Genomic DNA, 15094 nt, shown 5'->3' with positions numbered 1-15094 from the left:
TTTCCTTTAGGATTGACTGGCTTGATCTCTTTGCCATCCAAGGGACTCACAAGGGTCTTATCCAGACACCACAGTTGGAAAGCATCAGTTCTTCAGTGCTCAGACTTCTTTGTGATTATTATAAGAATAATCTTGAAAAAAAAAAAAGAATAATCTTGAATCAGTCTTAGATTTACAGTCAAAATTAAACTGCCAGGCTCTGCTGTCCATGGGATTTTCCAGGCAAGAATACTGGAGAAGGTTGCCATTTCCTTCTCCAGGGGATCCCAGGAATTGCATCCAAGTCTCCTGCATTGCAGGCAGACTCCTGCATTGCAGGGGGATTTTTTACTGACTGGGCCAGGAGGGAAGCCCAAGGATAAGAATACAAGGTTTCAACTGTTAAGGTCAGTTGGTATACAAGGAAAGATAGGCTTAGTTTTGCTAAACCAAGACTAAGCACACTCAAAGTCAGAGCTAGACACCAAAGAATAAGCACTCTAATTTAGGGTCACAGGTAAGTTGAGAGTGGTATCTTTATCAGAAAGGGATAGAGAATTTTAAATAATATATTCTTATTCACCCAGATGCAAAGATTGACTCCCATTGCTCAATCTGCTTATTTCTCCAGAGGGTTCTGGTACTTCCAATAAATCACTAAATACTATTGCATACCTGCTATGTCAGAGACCAACGATATAGAAATGAACAAAAGAGAGACCTGTTCTTAATGAAAGTCTACACATAGTACTATATACCGTATTTACAAATGTTATACTTGCTTGGAAAGGCTCCAAAGTCTTTTGCCCCCTTTCACTGACTTTGCTTCCTAGCTCGAAACCAGATCTGAAAGTGGAATTTTTTTTTTATTCTTGAATATGATCTTTTCTATTCTCTGGAACTTAAAAAATAAGCACTCATTAAATCTAATTGAAAATTTTTGTGCAAATATAGAATAATTGCTTGGAGATGTTTAAAATATTTATTGGTACTTTGTTTAGCTGGCTTTGTTTTGCTTTAGGGGATGCTATAGGATTGTAAAATGTATTTTTAACTGATTTCACTCTCATATAATGTTTATAGTACAACCCAGGATATTTTATTTTCTCCCTCTGTCCTCTGTGCTATTTTTATGATATACTTTATTTCTACATATATATTTTTTAGGCTTTACAGTACATTGCTATTAGTTTTATCCCCAGATATCTATTGTTTTAAAAATATTGCTTAATTACAAAAATATCTTGTATCAATATATTTATCTCTATATTTATCATTTCTGGTATTCTTCCTTCCTTTTGTATATCTAATTTTCTATGTAGTATAGCTTTGTTTTTTCTCATTGAATTTCCTTTAACATTTTTTCATAGCAAAGATCTGCTACTTAGTACTTCTTTCAGTTTTGCTTGTCTAATAATGTCTTTATTTGGCCTTCGTTTTTGGAAGTTATTTTCACTGCATGTTAAATTCCAGGTTGATCTTTTAAAAATATTTTGGTGATATGCTGTCCTCTGCCCAGGAGTCTGCTATCATCTTATCTTTTTGTCCTGAACACAATGTGTCATTTTTCTCTGGTACTTTTAAGAGTTTCAATTTATTGCTGGTGTTCTGCAGTGTGATTATAATGTCTGTAGGTGTAGTTTGCTTTAAGTTTCTTCCAAATGGGGTTTAGCGACCTATCTGGGGTTTATTGACCTGCTTAGATTTATGTGCTGTATTAAAGTTGTTATTAAATTTGGGAAACTTCTGACCTTTATTTCTTTACCTTTATTTTCCCTCCCCCCATCTCTTTTATCATTCTGGAACTCCAGTTACATATTTTAGATCATTTGATGTGTGTGTATGTGTGTGCTAAGTTGCTTCAGTCCTGTTCGAATCTTTGCGACCCCATGGCCCACAGCCTGCCAGGTTCCTCTGTCTATGGGACTCTCCAGGCAAGAATACTAAACGGGGTTGCCATGCCGTCCTCCAGGGGATCTTCCCAGCCCAGGGATGGAACCCATGTCTGTTATGTCTCCTGCGCTAGCAAACAGGCTCTTTACCACTAGCGCCTCAGGGGTGGGATTGCTTGATGTTTCCTCAAAGTCACTAAAGCTCTGCTCAATTTGTTACTGTGTTATTTTTCTTCTTTGCCTCATTTAGATAGTACCTATTGTTGTGTCTTTAAGAAAGGAGTCCTGATTTCTTTTTGTGAAGTTTTTTTTTTTTTCTGTTTTTAACCTCCAACACGTATTTTTCACTTCACACATTATATTTTTCACCTCACACGTTGTATTTTTCACCTCTAGAGATACCATTTGGGTTTTTTTTAGGTCTTCTATTACTTTTGTCATGCTTATGTTTCCCTCTACATTTTTTTTGGAGCATATGTAGATTTGCTGATAGGTGTTTTAGTTTTTCTTTGTATCATCTCTTTTATTTTTGGCCAAAAATAATTTCTTCATTTTTCTCCTGGTTATAGGTCTTATTTTCTTGCTTCTTAGTTTTTCTGATATATATATATATATATATATATATATTTTTTTTTTTTTTTGTATACTGGGCATTTTAGATTTTATTCTTTAGGATATTAGATTTTAATGCTTTTCTTTCATTTTAAAATTTTGTTCTGATATGCAGATTAGTTACTTTGAATCAATTTAATTGATTGACCTTTTGAAGTTTGCTTTTAAGTTTGATTAACATTGATCTGGATCTGGCTTTAGCTTAGGACTAATTTAACCCCACTGCTAAGGTTACACCATGGGGGGAATACAGAAAGATTATATAAGCAGTTATATAGGTTTTCAATGTTTCCAGTTATTATCACCATGCAGCAAGTTACCCCCAAACTTAGAAGCTTCAAATAACCATTTTTTATAATGTTCACAAATTTTGTACATCCAAGACACAAAAAAGGGGCATAGTAAAAACAACGGCCTCTGTTTCACTATGTCTGGGATCTCACGGGAAGACTTGGCAGTTTGGGGCTAGTTACTATGGGGCATCTTTACTCTCAAGTCTGGTGGTGGACACAGATGTCAGTTGGAATCTTTTCAAGTGTCCTGTGCTTCTTCATTGGTAGCTTCATTGGTAGCTTCAGGATAGCTAGACTTCTCACATGGAAGTTCAGGTCTCCAGAATGGGTGTCCCAGAAAATAAAACAAATTGCATCATTTTTGATGATCTAGTTTGAGAAATCATGCCTTCACTTTCACTGCATTCTATTGGTTTTATAACCAATGCAAGTCACAAACCCACCCAAGATTCAAGGGATGGAGGCACAATTCCAATCTCAATAAGAGAAGTGTCGAAGAATTTGAGGCCATTTATTTAAAACTACCATGACAATCATTAAAGGAGTTAATAATTCAGAGTAATGAAGAAAGAACTTGAAGTTAGATAAGGGTTTCCATTCCATTTCTACCATTTTCTGGACAATTAATTTGCCTTGAGCATGTGTCCTTATCTATGAAAGCAAAGGATAATTGTTGTAATTGAGTCATTGTGGGGATTAAATGAGATTAAACTTACAGAGTGTTTATTAACTTGGTACATAGTTAATGTTCAATAAATAATAGATCTCTGCAACCTAAATTAAATAAAAATATCAATACTTAACTGCTATAATAACCCATGCTACAGAAATATCTTACAAGGTATAATTTTAAAGTTAGATTTTAAGAAAAGTAAGGACTTTTGGAAGTATCTTGCAAAAAAACCCCTAAAATTATTGAGGCAGAAAATAAGCTTTATATATTGAAGACAAGAGAAAGGAAGACTAAAGAAGACATTAAACTTCTATCAAAGCAACACTTCCCACCCAGAGTCCCGGGCAAAGTAGCAGTGAGAAAAGAGCTCCCTCTCTGCCCAAGTGTAGGTCTCAGGGACATTAGGGGAAAGGCCCCCCAGTGTCTCTTGTGCCAGACTTTCAGACACCACTGTGTGAAATGTCACACGGTTTAAAACACAGACCAGGGTTTTTTGGCAGCCATATTGGCAGAACATTCCAACTTTTGTCAGAAATGCCTTTTAAAGTATTAAGTGTGGTATACACGGGGAAAAAACAGCTCAAATGAGCTGCAGAGCCCAGGAGAAGAAGAATAAGCTGTGAACAGTTCATTGCGCTCTCTAATTTTGGTCAATGTGCAAATTTAAGTTTTGTCAAACTCAGTGTCTATACTGTTAGGACAGTAAATATTAGATGCACATTGACAATCTTAATGTACATTAGAAATGAAAGGCACAGTGAAATAGGAAGCCTGCACCAAAGAAAGATGATCATGTGTCTAATGTAACATGAAATAACTCTACTCAATGAGAGTGTTAGGATTCAGTCATGTCAACGTTCTGCTCCAAAAGCATCACGCTATAGATGAGCAGCCAAGTGACACCAGCCTGGTTAGAAGGGCGCTCCTATACCCTGGCCACGGTTGCTCTCTTGCCGCATCTGGTGATCCTTTTATGTACATTGCTCGAAATTCTGATACTAAAATGTGCTGTGTGTGCATGCATGCTCAGGCATGTCTGACTCTTTGCAATCCCATCGACTGTAGCCCTCCAGGCTCCCCTGTCCATGGAATTTTCCAGGAAAAAATACTGGATGTGTTGTTATTTCCTACTCCAGGGGATCTTCCTGACCCTGGGATTGAAACCTGTGTCTCCTGAATTTCCTGCATTAGAGGAGGATTCTTTACTGTTATGCCACCTGGGAAGCTATAAACACCCAAATGTGCTACAAACACCCAGAAGTTGAAAACCAATGACAATCTGATAGTCTTAGGTTTCTGATGAGATTTCCATCACTTGAGAGTTGTATGACCTTGGGGACCTTGGACTTGTTAATCTTTCATCATATGTAAAATGGGCATAATAATGCTTACTTCCAGGACTCTTGTGAGGGCTAGATGATGACAAATAATAGCTATTATTTTATTAGTGATATATATCTAATAAAATATTGATTTCAGATTCCTCCCTGAGGCATCCTGATTTAGTAAATATAGGGTGAAGCCCAGAGAGACAGTCACCATTTACTTATTTTAAGTTCCTTAGTGATTCTAATTCTTAACTAGGTTTGGAAGTCACCAAAATAAACTTCCAAAGTAGTAAAAGCCAAATGTGTAGGTTATGTTCAACTTTTGAAAGTATCAAGTATAGCTTGTTATATAAACCATATTACAATTCTGTGAGGTGGATATTCATATATTAACATTCCTACTTTATAGATTTCTTTAAAGAAGAGGTATTGCTCTAATTTACACAGATAATAGCAAAAAACTAGAGAGAAATTCTTCTACCCTATAGTTCAATGCTTTTGCTATGAACAGTGTTTCTAACTGCTTCATTTTTAATGTTTAATTTCTGTTGAAACAGATGGATTTAGCTGTCTTTAAGGAAAGAAGAACCATATGACTGCAAATTATCCATAAATGATAGTCAATATTATAGTCAAAATGTGTCTATATACATTGTATATGTAAGTTACCTGCTTAGGATAAAACAAGAAAATTATCTTCCACTTTTATCTTCTTGCACTCACTTCAGGATGTTTCAAAGGAATTGAAGATGTTGTTTTAGGGACTTTCATCTTCTCCATATTCCATGAAAATTGCTAAAAAAAAAATCCCCTAGTCTAGTTTAGAGTCTTTTTACTTTCTCTATTCTTGATTAATTTTAACAATCACAATGTTTATTAAAAAAGATTCACTGGTTTTAATTAACTGAAGAAATATTGGTGAGGATTTTAAAGGGCTAATAGCACTTAGTAAATAAAAGTTATTGGGTTGGCCAAAAAGTTTTCTCAGATATTCCATAAGATGTCCTAGAAAAATCCAAATATTTTGACTAACTCAAAAATAAGATGTATCATAATGTTACAATTCATTATCACGAACTAGAAAGAAAAACATTATTATATAAGCTTCAATCTATTTTTCAACATCTATTATATAAGCTTCAATCTATTTTTTCAACACCTATTATATAAGCTTCAATCTGTTTGTTCAATGCCTATAAAGCAAAACTTGAGTCAGCATCTGAGAACATGAATGTAGAATTTGTGGTGGATTCAATTCTTAGAACCTCTCCCATAATTAGATATGCCATTAGTCATTTGAGAAGTTTGTGCTTTTGACTAAGAAAATAAGACAAGATGAGAAGTTGGAAACAAGAGAGCTGAAGGATTTCCCATAAACTTCAACACCCTTATTAGCATTTTTATTCATTGTGTGTCTTCAAACTTTTGATTTCTAAACTCTTTTTGGTATGCTTTCCCCACACATCTAGTGCCAAGTGGGTCCCCACACGGCTGAATGTCAAAACAGCCCTAAGTCAGCATTCGCCTACTTCTCCCTTTGTACCCAAGGATGTGCCTTCTTTGTTTTCTGTTTTAGATCTATTAATACTCATTTTACTTGTGAGTGTTCCTTCACTGTGGAGTGAGGTATGGAGTCAGTAAATAAGCTAGGTGATTTTTGTTTGTTTTGAGATCTTCGACTCTGGGAAATGGTCAGGGAGTAAGAGCAAAAGCACGATTACAGGGTATTGAGAAGGTTTACCCAGGTCTCATGGTGAAGATTCTTGGTCTACAGCTCCTCAGCCCAGTGGGAAGTCCTAATGGCCTCCTGTTCCCTCAAGAGTACTGGAGTTCATCAAGATATATTACCCTTCCTGGAGTACACTTTATCTTGTGTCAGCTTTATGTCATTCACCAATTATTGATATCAACTGAATAGATTGCCAGGAGAAATATCAATAACGTCAGATATGCAGATGACAACACCCTTATGGCAGAAACGGAAGAGGAATTAAAGAGCCTCTTGATGAAAGTGAAAGAGGAGAGTGAAAAAGTTGGCTTAAAGCTCAATGTTCAGAAAATTAAGATCATGGCATCTGGTCCCATCACTTCATGGCAAATAGATGGGGAAACAGTGGAAACAGTTTCAGACTTTATTATTGGGGGTTCCAAAATCACTGCAGATGGTGATTGCAGCCATGAAATTAAAAGACGCTTACTCCTTGGAAGGAAAGTTATGGCCAACCTGGATAGTATATTTAAAAGCAGAGACATTAGTTTGCCAATAAAGGTCCGTCTAGTCAAGGCTATGGTTTTTCCAGTGGTCATGTATGGATGAGAGAGTTGGATGGTGAAGAAAGCTGAGTGCTGAAGAGTTGATGCTTTTGAACTGTGGTGTTGGAGAAGACTCTTGAGAGTCCCTTGGACTGCAAGAAGATCCAACTAGTCCATCCTAAAGGAGATCAGTCCTGGGTATTCATTGAAAGGACTGATGTTGAAGATGAAACTCCAATACTTTCGCCACCTCGTGCAAAGATTTGACTCATTGGAGGAGACCCTAATGCTGGGAAAGATTGGGGGCAGGAGGAGAAGGGGTCAACAGAGGATGAGATGGCTGGATGGCATCACCGACTCGATGGACATGGGTTTGGGTGGACTCCAGGAGCTGGTGATGGACAGGGAGGTCTGGCGTGCTGCAATTCATGGGGTCGCAAAGAATAGGACACGACTGAGCGACTGAACTGAGCTGAACTGAATAGTCAATAAACATTCATTACCATCTCCTATGTGATAGCACTATCCTAGGCACTGCTAGGAAGGGAAAATTGCTCTTCAGATGCTCTTGGATAATCTTCTTTCATCTTCATTTTTGATAATTTAATTTGATCATCTAGGATTCTAAGATTTTTGGATTTCATATTCCTTTAGGAAAGGTAAACACTTTGGATCATTTCTCAGAAAAATGCACATTCACATGTGCATGACCTTTGCAAACATCCTCAAGAAGTTCATGGACTCTGTATGCCCATCCATGACACCTTGAATAGCCTTGGGTTTCAGATTTAGGACCATGGGCATGGACATTTCTGTATATCATTTTCTGAATTCCCAAGAAGAGTTTTGGACCAAAGGAAATAGGGAAAGGGATGAGAAGGAAGAGTTGCAACAAGAAGATGAGGGACAATATATTTTTAAGCAACTGGTTCTGAAGATGGCCCTGAGAATGAATTGGCTGTTGGAAGCATAGGTAGAGAACATTTTCGTTGTTTCAGAAAATTCTACTAAACAGCACTTCACTGGAGAATCTTGGCTTGGATACAAACTCTATGAGATGTACATACTTGGGAATGAGTGTAAACTTGCATTCCTCAGGGACAGAAAGTAAGGAGCCTTTGTGGTGGAAGCCAGAGGGCACAACTTAAGGTTCAAGAAGTGTTGAGACCAGTTAGATTGATGGGTTGATGGTGATTACAATAAGAAATGTAAAATGTGTACTAATGGTTTTAAATGATTATGAGTTGATTGTAGTCTCAAGTTTTATCCAGCATCTTAAAAATCCAGCATATTGTAAAGCAATTATCCTCCAATTAAAAAAAATAAATTAATTTTAAAAAAGCAAATGACTTCTGAGGTCAGGAAAAAAACAATCCACCCTTTCTGCCATTTATGCCATGGAACTCTACCACCCACTCCTCCTATTCTCTGCTGTCATCTATTAACCTTCTAGGAGATGGGCACTTTACTCATTCACTGCAGACTTTCCACCTACCTGCGTTATAGTTTTCCTTTGCATCCCACATGTGGGATGGGTTCAATAGCTAAGTGCATGATATGTATAAAACCCAGGTTTCTCTATTCCTTGACCTTCTCAGGTACAATGATGTTTTGTATTTCATTTTGCTCACTGATTTCCATAGCCATTCTGTGAATTACCTATAGTTTTCTAAACTCCAAAATAAGTAATTCAGGCATTTCCTTTCTTCAATAAAACCACTTACTCTTCCAGTTTGGTTATTTAAATATACCTTCTGCAATTCCCTTCAGCTTTTTTGGAAATTCTAGCCCATAGAGAAATACCCCAGCTTATCTTTCTGACCTCCCTACGCTGTCTTCATCCTTTTTATCCATTCTAGAGTCCATGGCATGTTTTTTTTAATTTCTTAAAAATACATTAACCATCTTTGTTCCTCTAGTCTTTGTCACTTCAACACAACTCTTTGTCTTTTTCCTACTTGCACTTGGGCAAAAAGCATTGCTGTTAAAAGTCATACAACCAAATAGATTAATTCTGTTGTAAATTCATGGTTACAAATATTAACTGTGTGTTTATTTTTTGATTACATGTCTCACTAGTGAAGACAGAAGTGAGGTCTATATAGAAGGAGAATCAGTTGGATGAATGTTAGGAAAATAATAAAGACAGTTTACGTTTGCTAGATAAAATATAGGAAGCAAGGAAATAGGATTGCTAGATAAAACATAAGATGACCAATTAAATTTGAATTTTAGATAAATAATAAATGAACTTTTAGAAAAAAAATATGTCCCAAATATTGCCTGAGATTTATTTACATTTTTTGAGTGACTAATACTTTTATTTAGTAAACTTAAAAATACAAACATAAACAACATATAAACTTAAAAGATATATCAAATACTGTTTTTTTAAATAACATTCAATTTACTGTGTTTGTTAATTTTATATGTTAACTTGGTGAGGCTGTCATGTCAAGATATTTGCAAAATATTATTCTGGATGTTTCTGGGAAACTATTTCTTAAATAAGGTTAATATTTAAATCAGTAGACTTTGAGTAAAGAAGATTATCCTCCACAACATGAGTAGGCTCATCTACTCAATTGAAGGCCTATTTAATAGAAAAAGACTGACTTCTTTGAAAAGAGACTTCTGTCCTTAGATGGTCTTCAGAGTTGAAATTCAGCTCTTCTCTGGCTCTCCGGTTTATATGTCTATTGGGTAGATTTTGGTCTTGATAGTTACCACCACATTGTGAGCTAATTTCTTAAAACAAAATCTATCCCTCTCTCTCTAAAATAGATACAGAGATATTTTATACAGATGCATGTGCGAGTGGCTTCCTTGGTAGCTCAGCTGGTAAAGAATCTGCCTGCAATGCAGGAGACATGGTTTGATTCATAGGTCTGGAAGATTCACTGGAGAAGGGATAGGCTATTCACTCCAGTATTCTTGGGCTTCCCTGGGGGCTCAGTTGAAAAGAATCTGCCTGCAATGTTGGAGGCCTGGGTTTGATCCCTGGGTTGGGGAGATTCCCTGGAGGGAATGGCTACTGACTACAGTATTCTGGCCTGGAGAATTCCGTGTATAGTCCCTGGGGTCACAAAGAGTTGGACACGTCTGAGCCACTTTTGCTTTCACTTTTCACTTCCACGTGTGAGTGTACACACATATTCTATTAGTTGTGTTTCTCTGGAGAACACTAATACAAATACTATTCTTTGCTTACCTGAAATTTGAAGTCAATTTGATGTCTTGTATTTTTACTTGCTAAAGCTAGCAACCCTGATTACCAGGTATAGGAAACTGAGTAGAATAAAGAAGCATCCAACCAGTCCATCCTAAAGGAAATCAGTCCTGGGTGTTCATTGGAAGGACTGATGTTGAAGCTGAAACTCCAATACTTTGGCCACCTCATGCGAAGAGTTGACTCATTGGAAAAGACCCTGATGCTGGGAGGGACTGGGGGCAGGAGGAGAAGGGGACGACAGAGGATGACATGGCTGATGTCATCATCGACTCGATGGGCATGAGTTTGAGTAAACTCCAGGAGTTGGTGATGGACAGGGAGGCCTGGCGTGCTGCGATTCATGGGGTCGCTAAGAGTCGGACACGACTGAGCAACTGAACTGGACTGAAAGAAGCATAGTAAAGTTGCCCTAAAATGATGACCTTCACTCTTGTCCTTGCCATATGGGACTTACAGTCTGGTAGGGGGAGGAGATGTGTAAGAAAAAAGTGCAATGAAATGATAGCTCTGGTTGTTATTGAATTATTTTCTGTGAAAGGAGTTTCAATAGAGGTTAGGTGGAAAGAACATGAGGTTAAAAGAAGTTATCACCAAGGATGCTAAAACAAGTGGCTAGGGCACCAAAATGAAACTTTGCCTACTCTATGGCACATAGAAAACACTGAATGTGCAGCATATAGTAAGGAGTTTAGATTTGCTTAATGAAATAGCCCACACTTTTTAAAAAGATAATAACCAATGGGTTGAAGTTTCTGTTGTTGGCAGAAGCTTTGCGTTGGAGTGATTCTAGTCTGTTCTTTCAATCTGAGCATGAGTAGAAATTAGGAAACTTATTTTTTTGACCCAAAAGTTCTAAGGGAAGAAGTAAAAGTGTGTCTTCAAATCTCAGAGGTACTTCCAAATCTTTATACATACCTCTGCCTATGTTCAGTTAAGATCTTCAAGAATTGTTGACCGCTCTAGAAATAGGCCTGATTGCAATATACAGTTCAGGATAGCTTTAAAACATTAAGACCATGTATGTGATAATTGTCTCCTCACTAAAAATCTGAGTATTTTATGTCTTTAATGTCACCAAGTTGTTGTCTGTTTTAAATAATTTAACATTGAGGAATAATTTTCTATTAAAGATTTAATTTTCCTGTTATAAAATATAAGCATCAAGGGAGAGTTTCCTATTAAAATTTTATACTTCTATCATAAAAATAACATAATAACATTATAAAATTTTTAGGCATGTGAGAAAAATATCACACACAATTTTACCACTCTAACTTAAAATTACTAGCATTTTGGTATTTTTATTTCCGTCTTTTTTGTAATGTATTTTAAACCTAGCTGTAAAATTATGTCAAAACATTTTTTCACATGATCATGTGATCCTGCCCAGTTGTTTGGTCAAATGCTCATCTAGAGTCGTTCTGAGGTATTTTTTCAATGTGATTAATATTTACAATTGATTTGCTTTGAATAAAGCAGCTTACATTTCACAAGCTCTGTTGGTCTCACCCAATCAGTTGAAGGCCTTAAGAGTAAAGACTGAGATTTCCCCAAAAGAAGAAATACTGCCTCAAAATTGCAAGATAGAAATCCTGTGTGCAGAATTCTAACTGATACAGTTCAGTTGAGTCACTCAGTCATGTCCGACTCTTTGTGACCCCATGGACTGCAGCACACCAGGCTTCCCTGACTGATCCAATTGCATTCTACTGAGTTGTAAATTTACTTGACTGTTAGGTTATTTTGGATATTTTAGTTTTTACCAAATCAATAAACATATTTATGTACATCTGCATATTTTCAGTTACTCTATCTTGGAAAAGATTCCTAAAAGTTGAATTATGAACCTTAATAGTATGCCTCATATATGCAGATGGCACCACCCTTATGGCAGAAAGTGAAGAGGAGCTAAAGAGCCTCTTGATGAAGATAAAAGACGAGAGTGAAAAGGCTGGATTAAAGCTCAACATTCAAAAAACTAAGATCATAACATCCATTGCATCCTATCACTTCATGGTAAATATAGATGGGGAAAGGGAAACACTGACAGATTTTATTTTCTTAGGCTCCAAAATCACTGTGGACAGTGACAGCAGCCAAAAAATTAAAAGACACTGCTCCTTGGAAGGAAAGCTATGACAAGCCTAGACAGTATATTAAAAAGCAGAGACACCACTTTTTCAACAAAGGTCTGTACAGTCAATGCTATGGTTTTTCTAGTAGTCATTTACAGATGTGAGAGTTGGACCATAAAGAAGGCTGAGCACCAAAGAATTGCTGCTTTTGAACTGTGGTGTTGGAGAAGACACTTGAGAGATCCTTGGACTGTAAGGAGATCAAACCAGTAAATCCTAAAGGAAATCAGTTCTGAATATTCATTGGAAGGACTGATGCTGAAGCTGAAGCTCCAATACGTTGGCCACCTGATGTGCAGAAGTAACTCATTGGAAAAGACTCTGATGCTGGGAAAGATAGAAGGCAGGAGGAGAAGGGGATAACAGAGAACAAGATGGTTGGATGGCATCACTGACTCAATGAACTTGAGTTTGAACAAGCTCTGGGTGGTGATGATGGACCAGGAAGCCTGGCGTGCTGCAGTCCATGGGATTGCAGAGTCAGACATGACTGAGACTGAATAACAACAATAGTATGCCTACATACTTTTGCCAACAATATAGTATTCAACCCATTGATTACCATCTTTTAAAAAATGTGGGTCACTTGAATGAGCACTCCAAACTCTTACCATAGGTTACACATTCAGGGTTTACTGCAAGCAGCCTTTGTCTATGTACAGGGAGCTTGCAAAGTAAACAGAAAATTAAAAAGAATCTCCTCCATGCATGCCAGGCAGAGGGAATAGGAAGTGCAAGGCTAAGGCCCTTAAGTGGAAATCAAGTTTAACTTGATGAAAGAAGACCAGTGAGGCTGTTGCAGAGTGAACAAAGGAGAGAATGACAGGAGATTGCCTGGACCGAAGGGCCCTGGTAAGGTGTAAGGGTTATATCCCAGGGGTTTTAGAAGCCATTGGAGAATTTTAAACCTACAGTGCTGGCATGATCCAACTTATGCCTTTAAGGATGATTTTGGCTGCTGACTGAAGAAGCAAGTGTAGAAGCAGGGTAGCCAGTCAGGAGGCTATTTAGTAGGCAGGTGAGGGATGATAGGATTTGAACTAGAGAGGGAGAGATGAAGATGGCAAAAAGTCATTGGATTGGGAAACAAATTTGAAGGTAGATTGAAAAAACTGACTGTTGGATTGTATGGTAGTGATGATAAAGGAAAGATAGGAGGTATAGTCTGTAGATTTTCTAGCCTCTACTTATCACTAGGCACAAGAAACTACTATAAGATGATCAGCAAGAGAAAAATACCATCTTTTAACCCCCATTATCACACACTGGAGATGAGGCCCAGCCTACTTTTTTCCTGAATCAAACTCATACTTATCAGGCCCTGATGAAGTTTCAAACAATTTTTTATAAAGAGTTTACATAGTCGTTTCCAAGTTGTACAGAGATGGAAACAGGAAAGACTTTGTAACATTATAGTGACTGCTCCTTTATTAAATGACCAGTGCTAAGGTCATTTGTTTTGCATGCTAGTGAGGAATAAAGCTGGGTTTCACGGATATGCTTTTGCTTCCAGCCTCTTCATCCTTTCCTCTGTCCCTACAGCTTTTTCTCTTTAGTACTTTCTCCAAATTATGCTTTCCTCCAGAATCCGCTGCCCCTCATCCTAAAATCAATTCTCAACCTCAACAAGCTCTTCTTTGTGTCTTGATCATTTAATGATACTAGGCACAGACTATCAGTGATTTTTCTTCTCTGTCCAATTACTGTTATTTCACAAAGGGAAGATGATTACCTTTGCAGGCTACTAATTTATGGATGAATGAGAACTCAGTTTTAGCCCTTTGGATAGGCCTAGATGGTGAAGGTAGAAATGATTGTGGAGATTGTGATGGAAGTGTGTGTCTGTGTTTGTGTGACATTAAAGGTAGTTTTCTCCTAGAGGTTTCCTAAAACTTTTCACAAGCTCAGTGATGGATTTCCTTTTCACCTGTTCCCATCTGACCCTTATAAGAGGTATATATTCCTATTATTAACATATCATTAAATAATTTTTTAAAATGAACCAGTGACCCTTGTCTTTTAATCTTGAAAATCTCATTCCTTATCTTGAGTTATCTTGTTAAGCTTTCTGCATTAATTGATAGTGAATGATACCATTCACTTCTTTTTTTAAGTCTTATTTTTAGTTACTTTTTAATGAACAGTTTTCTCCCACCTAAGAGGAGGGGTGAACAATGAAAATTTTGCACATCTTACTGTGTATGGCATAGAAATTCTCACCTCTGCAGAGAACACAAAATTTTGTGATCTGTATATTGAAATTAAGAGAAACACCATGGAAGTTATTTGTTGTCCCAAAGCTCATGCTTGTTAAAATAAGCAAAAGTTTGCATGGCATGCACCTAGAGCAAGAAAGAAACTGAATTTGGCTTCTGCCTGTTCTTAGTGCAAGAGCTAGACAAAGTGAAAGCCAGAACTTATAGGCGTAAACTTCTTAAATATCACAGAGAAGAAATGATGAAGAGACAAAGCTGGGAGTTTCCAATTCCAGTTCTTTCCACTCCCAACTCAGACAAAGAATCACTGAAGTGATTGTGTATTTTTTAAAAAAACATATCCTTTTGCTTTCTTTTCTGATCTAAATCTTAAGAATTCAAACACTTTCCCTTCAAAATCTTAGACAGTAGACATGCCCATTTAATTATAATCCAATACTCAGTGTGGCAGAGAGATATATTTATTAACCCAAATCCATTT

Source organism: Dama dama, chromosome 20 (assembly GCF_033118175.1).
Source record: "Dama dama isolate Ldn47 chromosome 20, ASM3311817v1, whole genome shotgun sequence".
NCBI classification, from domain to species: Eukaryota; Metazoa; Chordata; class Mammalia; order Artiodactyla; family Cervidae; genus Dama; species Dama dama.
The sequence above is the reverse complement of the archived record's forward strand: the minus strand, read 5'-3'. Positions refer to the sequence as shown.